Source organism: Balaenoptera physalus (genome assembly GCF_965194825.1).
Source record: "Balaenoptera physalus genome assembly, chromosome: 11".
In the NCBI taxonomy this organism is placed as follows: Eukaryota; Metazoa; Chordata; class Mammalia; order Artiodactyla; family Balaenopteridae; genus Balaenoptera; species Balaenoptera physalus.
Genome location: NC_138896.1, coordinates 66,830,624 through 66,846,028, shown reverse-complemented (window position 1 = coordinate 66,846,028; position 15,405 = coordinate 66,830,624). Strand labels below are relative to the sequence as shown.

The 15,405-nt window shown below is 39.8% G+C and overlaps 1 long non-coding RNA gene across 7 annotated transcripts in view; it reads right to left on the bottom strand.

Moving 5' to 3' along the window:
* LOC309637797 overlaps nucleotides 1-15,405 on the bottom strand; it is a 555,044-nt gene that overhangs the window by 180,835 nt on the left and 358,804 nt on the right. The window lies entirely within an intron of this gene.

The following is a 15,405-nucleotide window of genomic DNA, read 5'->3' as shown; positions in this document are numbered from 1 at the left end:
CAAGCGTGAGGAGGGAAACCTTAAATTGAAATACAAACAAAACCAAATGTATTTAACTATACTTCAAACAAACAACATAACCAAACTGAATGGGAAAATAAAAAGAACTGACCCATGTGACTTTGAACACAGTATTTTGACTATACATCCTCAGACTAAACTAAAAAAGAACTTTAAACAAATATTGAGCTCTAGTTAGTAAGAACCCAGTCCCACAGTGTGGTGTGTTAGCAATTCTAAAACAACTCTTTATACATTCTAAGACTGAGAAAATAAGTATATATACATATTAAGGATGGGGAAGCTAAAATCAAATTGGTGGTTCTGGATTGGAATTGAAAATATCAGCATAAACTTATGGTTTCTAACATAGTGATAGACAGGTGATAGATAGATGTGTGTATGTTTACATGTACAAACATGTATTTCCCAGCTCTGTCCACTGGGAGTCTACAAGCTATGACACAGCAATAGCAATGAGTACATCCAATGCCCAGATTTTAGTTTGTAAATAAACTAAACATCTAATAAAAGAAACCAGAACTCCTTGGAGAACTGGCTGATTCCACGACCAAGGCTAGGAAAGTACAAGGTGAGCTTTGAACATTATGTTGTGCCAGAAAGCAAGAAAGTGCTCAAAGACTGATAGTCATGCTAAAATGACGTGAGAGCTAACTCAAAGGCGCACACTTGGCCAAATACGGGACCATCTAAGTACCAAATAGAATAATGACAGTACGTAATGGATTGGAACACACTGAATTAGAAAAGAATCCGTGAGTCCACAGCGATAGCCAAAAATAGAGACATGGGAGGGAACCTCTTCTTTACAAAAGAAGACTGGCTAATAGATGTAGAAGGAAAAATAGAATTGGGGGCTGGGGGCTGTGGAAATACCATTTTGCAGCCTCACTGTAATAACTGATTCAGCCAAGAATTATCAATGCATACGAACATCATTAAGGGAAAAGTTCTTGGGAAACAGAATATTCAAATGGTTTCAAATTGTCTCCCTGCAAACTACTCAGTTGCAAAGGGAAAAAATTATTTTTACAATGGGGGATACACAGAAACTACTTTTGCTTAAGAAAGTACCTTGATCAAATATTATATGTAAAGGAGAAGGAACAAGAGAGAGAGGCCTGCTCTCTCATTTAACACACAAGATTATAATATAGACCTTTGTCACTGCGATAATACGAGACATAGGGATAAGAGATATAAATGTTTTTCTGAAAAGATTAAACTCTATATGTAGATGATATGACTATGTGCTTAATTCAAGAGAATCAAATGAAAAACTATTTTAACCAATAAGAGAATTCAATAAGGTAGCCAGAAACATAATTAACAATCTAAAAATGCAATCATTTTCTATATATCAGAAAATGTAATAGAGAAAGAGACTGATTCACACACACACACAAAAAAAACTATAACAAAAACAAATTACACTCAGAATATGTACAAGACTCATATGAAGGAAACTATTCAATTATCCAAAGGACACAGACTATCATGACCCTGATGGGACGACTCAATAATGTAAAGTTAACTGTTCTTTCCAAATTAATCCATGATTTAATCCAATGCAAAGCAAAATCAATGTTCATCAAAATCCTCAAAGTATTTAAGTTTTTTTAAAGTTTATCAGATGACAAAATTAGCAAAAATTACCTACATATTTTTGAACAGCTTTATTGCTATGAAATTTACAAACATAAGTTTACCTGTTAAAGTGTACATTTCAGTGGTTTTTAGTAAATTTATAGAGCTATGAAACCATGGGAATGTAAATTGGTGCATTTTTAGACAGCAATTTGGCAACATCTATCAAGATTTTAACTTGGGATATTCTTTATGGAACAATTCAACAATTGGGAAAACATTCTAGAGAAATGCTCTCACTCATGCACAAGGGTATATGTACAAGGATGCTGATTATAAGTTTGGTTCAGAAAATGGTAAACAATCTAAATATCCGCAAAAAGGGAAATATTATTCAGAAAATTGAAATCTGTCTAAAAAGGGAAAATTTTAAATAAATAAGTGAATGAATATATGAAATAACACACAAGTCTTAAAAGTAGGGAAGAGATAGGTAGATGAAAGATAGATAGGTAGATAGGTAGATAGGGAGGGATAAGCTTACTGTCTTCTCTTCCTTTAACATGATTATTGTCCCTGTAATTTCAGAAATATAAGCAACAACCAAGGGAGACGAGTAATACAAATAATGTACTTTTTTCCTGTTGACTTATTTGGCCAAGGTTTCTATATTTTGAGATCCTTGGTTCATAAAGCTAATTCTTTGTAAATATCTGAACTTTGTTAACTCCAAGAAGACCAGTACCTTCTTGTCTTTAACAATCTTGAAATAGAAAGAATATATCATTATTACTTTCACCTTAAATGAAATCAAGGTGCTCTGCATTCTGAGTGAGTAATGCTGGAAGAAAGCCAATGCTTTTGTGTGGTTCTTCGGTGTTTTTCATGGGTGTGTCTTTGTGTGTATCTGGTGTTTTGTGTGTGTGTCTATGAGTGTCTGTGCATCTGTGTGTGTTTTAAAGAGGTGCTGGTTCTCACCAGTCCACGAATTGTACAAATCCCCTGCTATCCTTCTCTTTCTGGTCCCCTCTCTCCACCCATGGCAGCTGCATTGGCATATGAATGTATTTGTTCTGTCCAAATGTCAACACTGATTGTTTTGAGCAGACATGTGTCAAACTCTATCAGGCGCAAAGGAAAAAGGCTGTTCTCAGGTGACACCTACGACCACTATCCAGGCTAGTCTCTGGTCAAAATATTTCATTCTCCCTATAAATCCGAAAAACAAGCTTTGTCAGATAACGTATCTCACTTAGAGGTTCAAAAAATATGGCTGTTAAAACCATATGAGGGGATACTGTTCAGCATAAAATGGACCTAACTTCTGATACGGGCTGCCACATGAATAAACCTAAAAAAAAATTCTATCACTGAAAGAAGCCAAATAGAAAAGACCACATATTCTGATCCCATTTACATGAAATGTCCAGAAATGACCCCATGGAGAAAGAAAGCAGATTAGTGTTGCTCGGGCTAGGGGGTGAGAACAGGGATTGTTTGCAAATGGGCAGGAGAGATTTTTGGGGGTGATAGGGATATTCTAACAGGGATTGTTTGCAAATGGGCAGGAGAGATTTTTGGGGGTGATAGGGATATTCTAAGACTGGATTGTGGTGATGTTTGCACAACTCTGTAAATTTACTAAAAATCACTGTACACATAAAATGGATGAATGCGATGGTATGTAAATTATACCTCAATAAAGGTGTTAAAAATATTGATACAATCTTGAAAAGACAGAACAGTCAGACTGTCCTATATTCACATTGCTGGGTTCTGTATAGTACAGAACACCTCACTGAGGCCTAAGACTAGATTACATCTGTATTCACACAATGAGAATTTCTCATTTGATGGCTTACTCATTCACTGGAAAGTCTCAAAGGCAACAGTGGCAGCTGGCCTTCACGCATGGGCACATGGAAGCACTCGCCACATGGAAATCCTTCCCTTTACACACTCCCTCTTCCAATCCCTTATACTCACCAACTGATATACAACCAATCAACTGAAAAGAGAGTCCCAACCGTCAATATCAATATACAAAGAGGTTTGGACAAGGTAGGCAAAAACATGATTAAGAAGAATCCATTCACATAATTATTGGGCAAAAGCAAGCCCAGTTAGAACCGTCCACTCGACTTCTAAATTGAGTGACAAGCAGGAATATCTACAACAAAACTAAGGACAAAATAGTTTGCAAAAGAAAGACGGAGAAAGTCTATGGGTTACTGTAACAGACCCCAGACCCCTGATCACAGAGGCAGAGCCGTGGCCCAGGTGGGCCAATCTGTTCTTTATCATTTGGTGACACTCTTTGGTGTAGGGGTATGAATGTAACCAGGCTGTTTCCTCAACAAGTTTTTGACTCTAGCTAGAGGGAAATTGTTTTTTCTTCCGTGATAATGAGGTGTTTGGCCGAGAGCCTGTAGGGACCAGGTATACACTGGGAGAGAAGGAAACTAATACAATGAGAGAAGTACAGGCAAGAGCCAGAGAGGGTGCTGATGGATTGTGTCCTCAACTCCAGACGCCCCTAAACCCAGCTCCAGCCCTGCATCTCTTAGAGCGGTTATGCGACCCAACACATTTCTCATTTGTCCTTAAACTGCTTTGAGTTGGATTTCCATCAGTCGTAACCAGAACCTTTTCTAATATAAACTCACATTGAAAAAAGAAGTCAAAGAGAACTGGGACTCAATAAAATAGAAGTTAAAGAAGAGACATTACACTTCAAAGAATGAATAAAGCAACAGAATGGGATGTAAAAGTAATTAGCAGAATAAAATAAAGGGAGGGCAGAGAAACCTAAAACTGTCTCAAAACTAAAAATTCAAACTAGAAGCAGCAAGAAGTAGAATTGACAGCACAGGAAACTGTATCAGGGACGTGCAGTACAGGCTTGATGACAAAAATCACAGAGCATTCAGAAGGAAAGGATGAATAAAGCAAATTTTCTGAGATAAAAAGATGATCTGCACCTGGAGAGTGAAGGGATCCATAGATTCCAGGAGAACAAGGGATAGTAACCTTGGAGCCATCACCAACCTTTACATGCTGGCATGGGTACATTTACAGAGGAAAATGATCTAGAGCAGCGTCAGAGAGAACAGAACGCACACAGAATTCAGAAGAGACAAGAGTGTGCACCAGGAATTCTACACCAAGTGTCAGCTACACAACAAGAAGGTATAATGGAATTTAAAATGACATGGGGAGTGTTGAGCATGCGCTCTTTGCTTATTTTTTTTGTCTTTTATTTATGATTTGTTTAATTATGATATATTTGTGGATACACACCTAGGAGTTGTAGCCTAGCACTAGTCAGCCTTGTGTAAATACTGGCATGTCCTCTGGCATGTGAATGGATTCAGAGATCTATGCTGAAAAGGAACAAGTGAGAGTCAGCAAATGTATATGAATGTGGGTCAAAAATAATCTAAAACTCTGACTTAGACAAATTTGAAGAGCAAAGAAATTCCAAAGGCATTAGGTCACAGGATTTCCCTACTGATCTTCCATCTCTACTCATGGGCTATTCAAGGACCTAACCTAAGTGACCGTCTCTGACACCTGGAGGGGAAGGACTAAAGACTTAAAGCCCCTATTCCAACTCAAATGTGTTACGCCTTTGCAGTCCCTTGTGGTCTGATAGTTCCAGGACACACAACTGAAGATCCAAATCAGCCCTCAACACCTCCCCAGTTGAATAATTATGGGATTCAGCAATGGCTGGGTGTCAAGAACAGATATGAAAAGACACAATTCCTCAAGATTGTGGAACTCCATCCAAATGAGTACCCTGTTGAAAAACAGGAAAAGTGGAAAAGAAATAGTAGGTGAGGTTCTATTATGATACCAGTAAATTGCATCCCAATAAATGTTTTGGTTCCCCAATAGCCTGGCTGCTCAGAGAGCTCCATTTTATACATTTAAGGCTGATTGGGAAGAAAACTGGAAATCTGTGACTCCACCCTGACCAAGGTCATCCACTACAGAAGACCCGAGGAAGATGTGATCAAATATGCCAGGAAACCTAAAACTAATGCTCCCTAACTAAAGAATTTACTTCAGGATATAACCCAGCCCTCTCAGAGGAAGAGGGAGAAAGGCAAGAAGGGAGCAAAAGGACGAGAACTCACAAATCGAGAAGCTGTGGCGTTAAAGGGCACAGGAAGCCTTGGCTCCGTTTAAATATATTATTATAGGGACTTCCCTGGTGGTCCAGTGGTTAAGAATCAGTCTTGCAATTCAGGGGACGCCGATTCGATCCCTGGTCAGGGAACTAAGGTCCCACATGCTGTGGGGCAACTAAGGCTGCATGCCACAACTATTGAGCCCATGCATCACAACTAGAGAGCCCGTGTCCCACAACTATGGAGCCCACGCACCACAACTACTGATCCCAGGCGCCCTGGAGCCCACGTGTCACAACTAGAGAGCCTGCGTGCCACAACTAATGAGACTGCACGCTCTGGAGCCCACGCGCCACAACTAGAGAGAAGCCCATGTGCTGCAACGAAGAGCCCACACACTGCAATGATAGATCCCACATGCCACAACTAAGACCTGATGCAGCCAAAAAATAAATAAATGAATAAATAAATATATTATTATAGTGCCGCACTGAGACCTGGCACAGCCTAAATAAATAAATAAATAAATAAAATATTTTTTAAAATAGAAATTATTATATATAAATATATATCTATGTATGATATATAATTAATATATTATATAAATATATAATAATATATTAATACACTTAATATACAATCAAATATACACATCATATTCTAAATAATTATAGTCACATTGATTACAAACATAATGTATTTGTATAGTTCTTAAATGAAAAGATGAATAATGTAAAAAATAATTTATCTTTAAGGCAGAAACATAGCTCAGAGGATACTTGCAAATGAGAAATGGGGACAGAGGTGGGAAGAAGTGTAAGTTGCTAATTTTCCCATCTTAATTGGGAGACAACAGAAACCTCTTGGTTTCTGAAGTTGTTCCATTGGTGTTGGTATTGAGGTTATTGATTTTAATAACCGAACTCTGGTCTAGCAATATCATAGGCTCTCATGAACTGCCAGTTGGAGTGTAACTGGTTGCCACTTTTCTGGAGAGTAAAGTGGCGTAATGTAGCAAAGGCCTGAAATTCCTTCATAACCTTTGACTCAGAAGTTTTACCTTTTGGAAATTATCCTACAGTAATCAGATGTACACACAACAATTTGTGTACACTCCAAATCCTGTATAACCAGGAGGATGGCAATGTAAGTCACAGTTCAAACAGGGGAATTTCTGAGAGGGAAAGTCAGTGCTATTAATAATACACCAGAACAACAGGTGTCAACAGGGTTGGTGCCAAACAAACCAGGATGTACTACAAGACCATAAAAATGTATTATTTTTATAATCAGGAAAAGAGAGTTACTTTTTTTTTGTCTTAAGGCCGTGCCATGCGGCATGTGGGATCTTAGTTCCGTGACCGGGGATTGAACCCACACCCCCTGCATTGGAAGCGCAGAGTCTTAACCACTGGCCCGCCAGGGAAGTCCCAAGAGTTACTTTAAAATCTACTAAATTGTAAGAGAAAACAAAAGGGCAATGAACAAAAACAGTGCAGGAGTTACGGGGCCTTCCAGCTTGCACAGGCTGCGATACTGCCAGTCTAGCATCGAAAGGAACAGAGCGACTTGGAAGAGTACTCCTGGCTCCCTCTCAGGACTCGTCTGCCCACAGTCTGCTGTTGGCCAACATGACCCTTTCGTGACTCTCTGCTGTACACCTAGGATCTTTTCATCCAGAGTTTTCTTAACCTTTAAGTCATCAGAACAATCTAACAGAATCTTAACTACATAATGAATTGAACATCCAATAAAAGAAAAGTTACTCAATAATAGGAAGCCATTCACACACATCTGTTAATGCACCAAGAATGACCACACACAGACAGACAGAAGCTCTTATACAGTTTTGTCCCAAGTGTCATGGAAGTTCAAAGGGTTGTCTCATTTGGTCAACCTTCCCTGAAAAAAATAAGATGAGGGAGGCTCTCAGAGAGGAAGACAGATTGAGGTAGAGTCTTGAAGGAAGTCTTCATTTTCAGGGACTGCAAGAAACCTTAGTGTAGCTGGTGCATGAGATATGAGTTAAGAACCCAAAGAGAAGATTCCAGGAAGAACAGATTGAGAAGGGTACATGGGTCCTTCTACTCCTCCATCTCCCACGATAACTCTCAGGTCTCAAGCTTGGTAGCTAAAAAATCATCTCTGATTGTGTCAGGGGTGTAAGTGCTTTGCTGAGCCAAGAACTACCTATGTTTCATTAGATGTCCATGTTGACAGTTCCCTCGGGCATAGATAACAATACAAGACACACAACTGCTCCAAGTCACTTTTGTCCTAACTCTAATGTGCACAGGATATGAAAATACCTGTTGGTGTTGTAGCTGCTAGGAGACCAGGATGGGGGGCGGGGATTGGGGGGAGTGGATGCTCTTTGCACTGCCACTGTCTATCCAGAGAGAAGTGGAATTAGCAAGTCTCTTCTACAAATGGGAGCTCTCTGAACTCTGCTCAGTATGAGCAGACACAGTGGGGCTGATCTATAGGAGCGGTGTTAACAGCAAGGGGTTGTCCAAGATCTCTGAGAGGATCAGCACTTAGATAACCTCATTATGGGTGGTGGTGTCAGACAAAGGAACTCAAGGGCAACATGACTAAAGGTTATATTGTAGCTGATATTAAGATCCAAGGCTGACTTGCCTCCTCTCCCTTGAACCCATTTATCATGAAAACAGTGAAGGAGCAGAACTCATGGGCATAACCATGAACCAGTTTTACTTTGTTTCCCACTGTCTCTTTAAAGTTTGCTCACTGGGAGAAATTCTCCACCCCGAGATTAAAAACTCAGAAAATTACTGTCCAATCACTCACAGATAATAAAAGATCTTATGAACATTTAAAAATAAAACACAGGATTTCAACTTAGAAATTAAAATCCTAGTCCCATATGATAATCCAGATTCCAAACTTGATTTAAAGTTAAATCTTGTGGACTTTTCTAGTGAGGGCCTTCTGCGATCTTTCCCTCCTATCTCTCCTTCTGCCTAGTAACCTGATTTCTGACCTATTCCATTTCCTTTGCCCTGACAAATTGCGTTCACAGCTTGATTACTAAGCAGCCTCTTCAACTTGTCAGTCAGCAGCTAGTTGGCCTGTGTCTCACCCTTTGCTCTTTTGGGTCAGACCTCAGTCCACTTTGTCTCTCCAACCAGAGATGACACTCACAGTGCTGACGCAGAGTTCCACTGAAATCCTTTCTCTTGATTTGAGGTTAAGAGGGATGTACCCTCTGCTCTACACCCTTGCTCACAGCTCAGTAACAGCTCCCTGCAAATAAGTTCTATCTAAAATAAGCTTCCTCCGATGCCCAGAAACTCAATCCTTTTATACTCTCAGTGTTGGTGAGGAGATGAAGAGCCATGTAACTGGTTTCTACTTATTTCCTTTGAAAATGTTCCTTTTGGCGTAACACGTCACTTTAGTACCTCTCTATTCACATGTGGTCCAAGGACGTGGCAGCATCAACATCATCTGGGAGCTTGTTAGAAACACAGAAGCTCAAGCCCCACCCCAGACCTACAAAATCAAAATCTGCATTTTAGCAAGATTGCCAGGTGATTTGTATGCACATTAAATTTTGAAAAGCGTTGCTTTTTCAACGTTCTTGGCGACTCAGTCAAAATTTTCTACTTAATTTCCTGTTACCGCATTTACAGTTCAATATTCTAATGTAGTTGTGTGGGTTCTAATTTCAGAAAGGAGGAGTGCCCATGTCTGTCCTTTGCAAGCCCAGATCTCAAACCGTCTAGAGAACTAACTTAAATGCCTTTCTATCAAATTCAAATGTTCCTCTGTTATCGGGCTGGCCAAAAATTTCATTCGGGTATTTGTAAGCGCTTACAAAAACCCGAACGAACTTTTTGGCCAATCCCCAATACTTCAAATTCAACATAATCTAAACCAAAGTCATCATTTTCCCCCAAACTTGACCCCTTTTCCTGACACCTCTTACCTATAAACCTACCTACTTTTCAAGACCTGATAAAGGTCAAGCTCTGCCAAGACTTTTTTTCTTGACCGTTATAGCCCACACGGGTCACTCCCCAGTCTCAATTCACATACCATGTCATCCTTGAGCACTTATTATGTCCTGCTATTTTTCATTTATGTTATACTGCCCTGAATTGAATTTTTCTTCCATTCAATAATATTTATTGAGCACTTTTTATGTGCTTACCAATGTTCTAGGAGTTGGGGACACAGTAAAGAACAAAACATTAATTTTCTGCCCTCATGAAACTCATATTCTTGGGGGAGAAAGAGACAAAAAATAGATAAACAGAAAAATATATAATCTCATATCATAACAACGACTATCAAATTGAAATCACCAGTCCCAACCTCTCCCTTTATCTGCAGCTCTTATAGTCAACTCTCTGCTCAATATCTTCACTTGGATGTCTATATGCATCTCAGATTTAACTTATCCCAACTGAACTCTGGATTTTCACTGGAACACCCTCTTTTTCCAGTGTCCTACATCTCAACAAATGGCATCCCCATCCCCATAATCTTCTCTTTTTCTCACACCCGACCTTCACTTCATCAGCAAATCCTGGTAACTCTACTTCTAAAATATTACCACTTCTCTCCACCTCCTCTGCTACAGCTCTGACCAGGTCACCAACAGCTCACTTGGACCTCTGCTTCCAACTCAATCCCTCTACTACAGTATGGTGAGTACTCTACATGGCAGCCTGAGCAATCCATCCCTTTAGAGAGTAAATCTGAGCATTCCCAAGCTCAAAACCCTCCAGTGGTTTCCACTACGCCAAGAATTAAACCCAGAGACCCTACAGACTCTGGAATCCTTGCTATCACTCTGACTTCAAATCCCATCACTCTCCCATCCCTTTCCCACCCGAGCCACTCTGGTCCATGTGATGTTCTTTGAACCACACAGCAGGCTCCCTTCCCAAGGCCTTTGCAATTGCTTGGACCATTTTTCCCCCAGACACCAGAGGCTTGCCTTCTCACTTCCTTCTGATCTCTCTCCACTCAAGTATCACTTCCTTAGAGAGGTCTTTCCTGACTGATCTATTGCACAAGGCACTCTCTCATCTTCTCCTTTTCTTTTCTTTATAACATTTACCTGTAACCGCCCCCCACACCCTCATACACATTTGTTGATTCTATTTGTTTACTGTCTGTCTCCTCATTAAAATGTAATTACCCTAAAATGTAATTTCCATGGGGAGCAAGAAATTTTTTTTTCATGCTCAGCATCTAGATCAGTGCCTAGAGAGAGTAGACATTCAATATATATTTGTTGAATAAATGAACAGCAGCTAAAGTACCTAAGTTTGCAAATTATTTAGTTTGTTTAATAACAGCCCAAATTGTCCCTGTAATTATGTCACTGCCACTAACTTGCATTTTTAAATACATCTTTAAATAGAATTACAGCTGGGAATTGGCCCTCGCCTGTCACAGCAGGACAGTGTCATGCCCGTAAATACTGTTCATCACATGTGTGGCAATAGAAGAAAAATTTGAGAACTGTTGCTCTAAAACACAATTTCCAGGCTCACTGTGCAGACTTTTTTTTTCTGGAGGCATTTGGTGACAAGATGCAGGGCACAACCTCAGGAAGCTGTCCACTGACCTCCTTTGAGAAGGTGGGAAGATGTTGCCGCCCTCATTCCATGAGGAATGCACACGCTAGCACCTTACCTGCAGCGAAGCAAAGATGCAGACATCTTTTTGATGGTAAGGTCCTTTCTATATGGCACTAGTTGTTAACTGTGACTGCATTTGAGACCCACACAGGAGCTTTTAAGAAATAGCAGTGTACCACCACACCCCCAGAGATTCTGATTTAATTGCTTTGGGTGCACCTAGGGGTTGGTATTTGTTAAAAGCTTTACTGGTGATTTTTATGTGCAGCCAGGCGGCTAACCACTGGTGTATAACCCGCTGGTGCCAGGGTAACACTGAATGAATGCACATTCTGGGCAGAGCCAATTACAAGGCACTCAGGGATGGGACCCAGGAACCAGAGCTGATCTCCATCCCCCTTGAAGAACTCACAGCCCTGAAGAGGGTGTCACAGTTGCATGATCACATCCCAGTTAGAACACGGTGAACACTTTGGTGTTTGATGATGGCCCTAGAGGCGTGGAAAACTAGGAAGATTCAAGAAAAGAATGAATGAAAAGATCTGAGGAGTTTGGAATATAAAACATGTGAGGCAAAAGTCAAAAGTTAGATTGATTTAGCCTGGAGAAGTAGAGTTGGTAGAAGAAGGTTAGTAGAAGTAAAATTTCTGACTATCTTTAAGTGTATACATTTATCCCCCATGAAGAAAAGTCTAGTATGCAAAAAATTCAAATGTGCAAAATAGACACAGGAGGGCGTAATCATTTATACCTGTACTACGTTCACAAATACATGCAGATTAATTACAGGCAGATATTTACATAGAGTTCTCCACGGGCTGGATGCTGTTCTAAGTTCTGTGTAGAGCTGTGCATATATATTCACTCATTTAGCCCTACGACAACCCTATGAAATCGATATAAATATTATTCTCATTTTAGGGTAAAGAATTTGAGGCACTGACATGTTAAGTAACTTGCCTTTGTTACCATGTGGATCTGGAGTTTAAATCTAAGTAGACTGGTTGCAGAGTCCATACTCTTAACCATTATTTTGTACTGCATGCATGTGAATACATATGTATATATGTGTGTGTGTATGTATGTATATGTATATACATATGTTACATACACTGTGCATGAGTATATGTGTGTCTAACATACTAGATAGGTACCTATGTACTACTGTGTGTGAGTACACACACACACACACACAGATATACATATTATATATATGTGTAGATTATGTTTTAATGAACATATATACACACTTTGCTTTACAAAAATATGCACAGTTTCCTTTAAATAATAAGTATACTTATTTATACAATAATTTATAATATTGGAGTTTACAAATAAGTAAGCAAGAAATTTAAAGAGAAAAACACTTCTGTTATCATGTGATAACCCATTACAAATCCCTTGCAGTGAAAGTTTTTTGAGACAGATTAATGGGAAGGCACAAGTAGTTCAATGGAAGGTCTTATATATTTGTTCTGGATCATTTTAGCATGTGATGAATAAATTCGGTGAAAAATGTATTCTTTTGGGATTTTCCTGCTGGACAAGAAACAAAAATTAAAGTCTGACTTTTGAATATTAAGGCTGCAGTTCAGTGACTGAATGACTCATTGTTCTTCTAATTGGCTAACTGGCCTTAGGGGAATGGGGGGTGGTGTAGGGGAGGCTGGCAGTTCCTGCCTGCACACAACAGGACCATTAAAAAGCTTGCGTGAGTTTGGTTTGCTTTCTTTTGCTTTGCCTGTTGCTTTTTTTAATGAATTAGGCAAGGTGCTTAAAGGATTGTCCAGTAGAGCAGCTGAAATATCATTTTCACAAATGCCATATAAAATTTTCTTGGAAATACGCCCTGGGTTTATTGCAACAATCTATTCAATAATGAGTATGCACACGGTAATAAAAATGAACATAATTCCTCTATTTCCTATTGATTTACTTAAAAGAAAATTTAGAAACCCTCCAATGTTGGATTGAAATTCTTTAATTTTTTTGTATTTATAATTTGATAATTATAATGAGACCTTAATTGAAAGGTTAATCCTAAGTAAACTCACAACATAATCATTTGGTCAATTTAATTAAATGGTACTGGGTTTAAAGAGTGTGTAGTAACAGTGAAGAAGCATAAACTGAGGAAGAGAAGTGAAAGTCTCAGAAGCTTGAGAAGAATTGTGAAATAAAATCCATGTTTATGGCAAGACAAGAATATAAAAATTCTTCTCTGCCCTTTGGCCTCCCCCTCTCCCCTCACTGTGCACTGTGTATCTGCATTATGCATCTACCAAACCTACCCCATCAGTAGGAATACCTGCTCAACCATAAACAGCAACATTCTCCTAGCACCAACAAAACAACTCCTTAAAAGATAACATTCCTTCTTGATCTTGGCGCTTAAATCTGGATTATGTAAACTGGCAATAATACGTCATTTATTGTATAGCCCTCTGTCTCAGAAAACTTATATAAACTGTCTTGACTTTTAATGGGCGGAACAGTTCTCAGAGCTTTTCGAGATGCTCTTCCTGGGTTATAATCCTCAAAATTGGCTCGAATAAAACTTTCCAGTTCTTTCTTAGATCGACTGATTAATTTTTCACCGACAGGATGAATAAGTAGGAAGGAAGACACCAGTTCCACTGGCCTTTGTTTTCATTGTACTGAAGTTGTAGATAGTTAGGGAAATATTTGAGTAGTGAAGATGAGACAAAGATGCTTTATAGAATACTGATGATGAAACTCTTCTTGTAAAAAGGGCAGTCGCTCATCTTGGTTAAAACCTATTAAAGGGCTTCCCTGGTGGTGCAGTGGTTGAGAATCCGCCTGCCAATGCAGGGGACACGGGTTCGAGCCCTGGTCTGGGAAGATCCCACATGCCGCGGAGCAACTGGGCCCGTGAGCCACAACTACTGAGCCTGCGCGTCTGGAGCCTGTGCTCCGCAACAAGAGAGGCCGCGATAGTGAGAGGCCCGCGCACCGCGATGAAGAGTGGCCCCCGCTCGCCGCAACTAGAGAAAGCCCTCGCACAGAAACGAAGATCCAACACAGCCAAAAATAAATAAATAAATAAATAAATTTAAAATTACCTTTCTCTAAAAAAAAAAAAAAAAACCTATTAAAGACCAAATTAGCCTATTTTTTAAAAAGAGAAGCCCTGCAGAGTCATTCTTTCTCTAGGCTCACATTTCCTTTGTCTAGAAGGATGCGTGTTATGAATGTAAATGAATTTTTTAGATTTATGAAGTGATTTGTGGAGCATCACTAGCATTTCAATCCTCTCTGTTAGCTGGATTTCCTGGGGGCTGTGTCTACCACCGTTCCCCCCCTGCCCCATGCAGTCTCCCCTGCGATTAGGGTCTCTGGAAGACTGGGCACATTTTGCCTCTGTAGCCTGCACCTTGCCTATTCTTAGCTAAGGTTTCTGTTCAAAACCCCTCCCTGTTTCCTTACCCCGGTGATGGGGCTACAACCCCAGGGCCCCTGCTTTTTTTCCTTTTTTTAAGCTATTGAACTGTACGCTTTATTTATTTTTTTAATATTTATTTATTTATTTGGCTGCATGCGGACCTTTGTTGCCCCCCCCTTTTTTTTTTTTAGTTGTGGTATGCAGGTTTCTTAGCTGCGGCATGCGAACTCTTAGTTGCAGTATGCATGCGGGATCTAGTTCCCTGACCAGGAATCGAATCTGGTCACCCAGCATTGGGAGCATGGAGTCTTAGCCACTAGACCACCAGGGAAGTCCCCCAGGGCCCCTGCTTTTATCCTTCTTGACAAAGACCTAAAGGAGATACAGCTCCTGGCACTAGCCAGATCTTCTCATCAGAGGCAACCTTCCAAGCAGGAGGTACCATTAGATCATATCAGGCCTGGGAGAGAAAGATTGGCCATCAGTAGGAGGAAAGGACTGACAAACTTCTCAAAGGCATAGAACTTGTCTTATTCACTTCACATTTCCAGAGCCACGAATAGTGCCTTATAGTCACAGGTGTTCAGTAAATACTGGTTGCACTGAACTTGGACTCTTCTTCTCTTCCCCCTCCCAACTT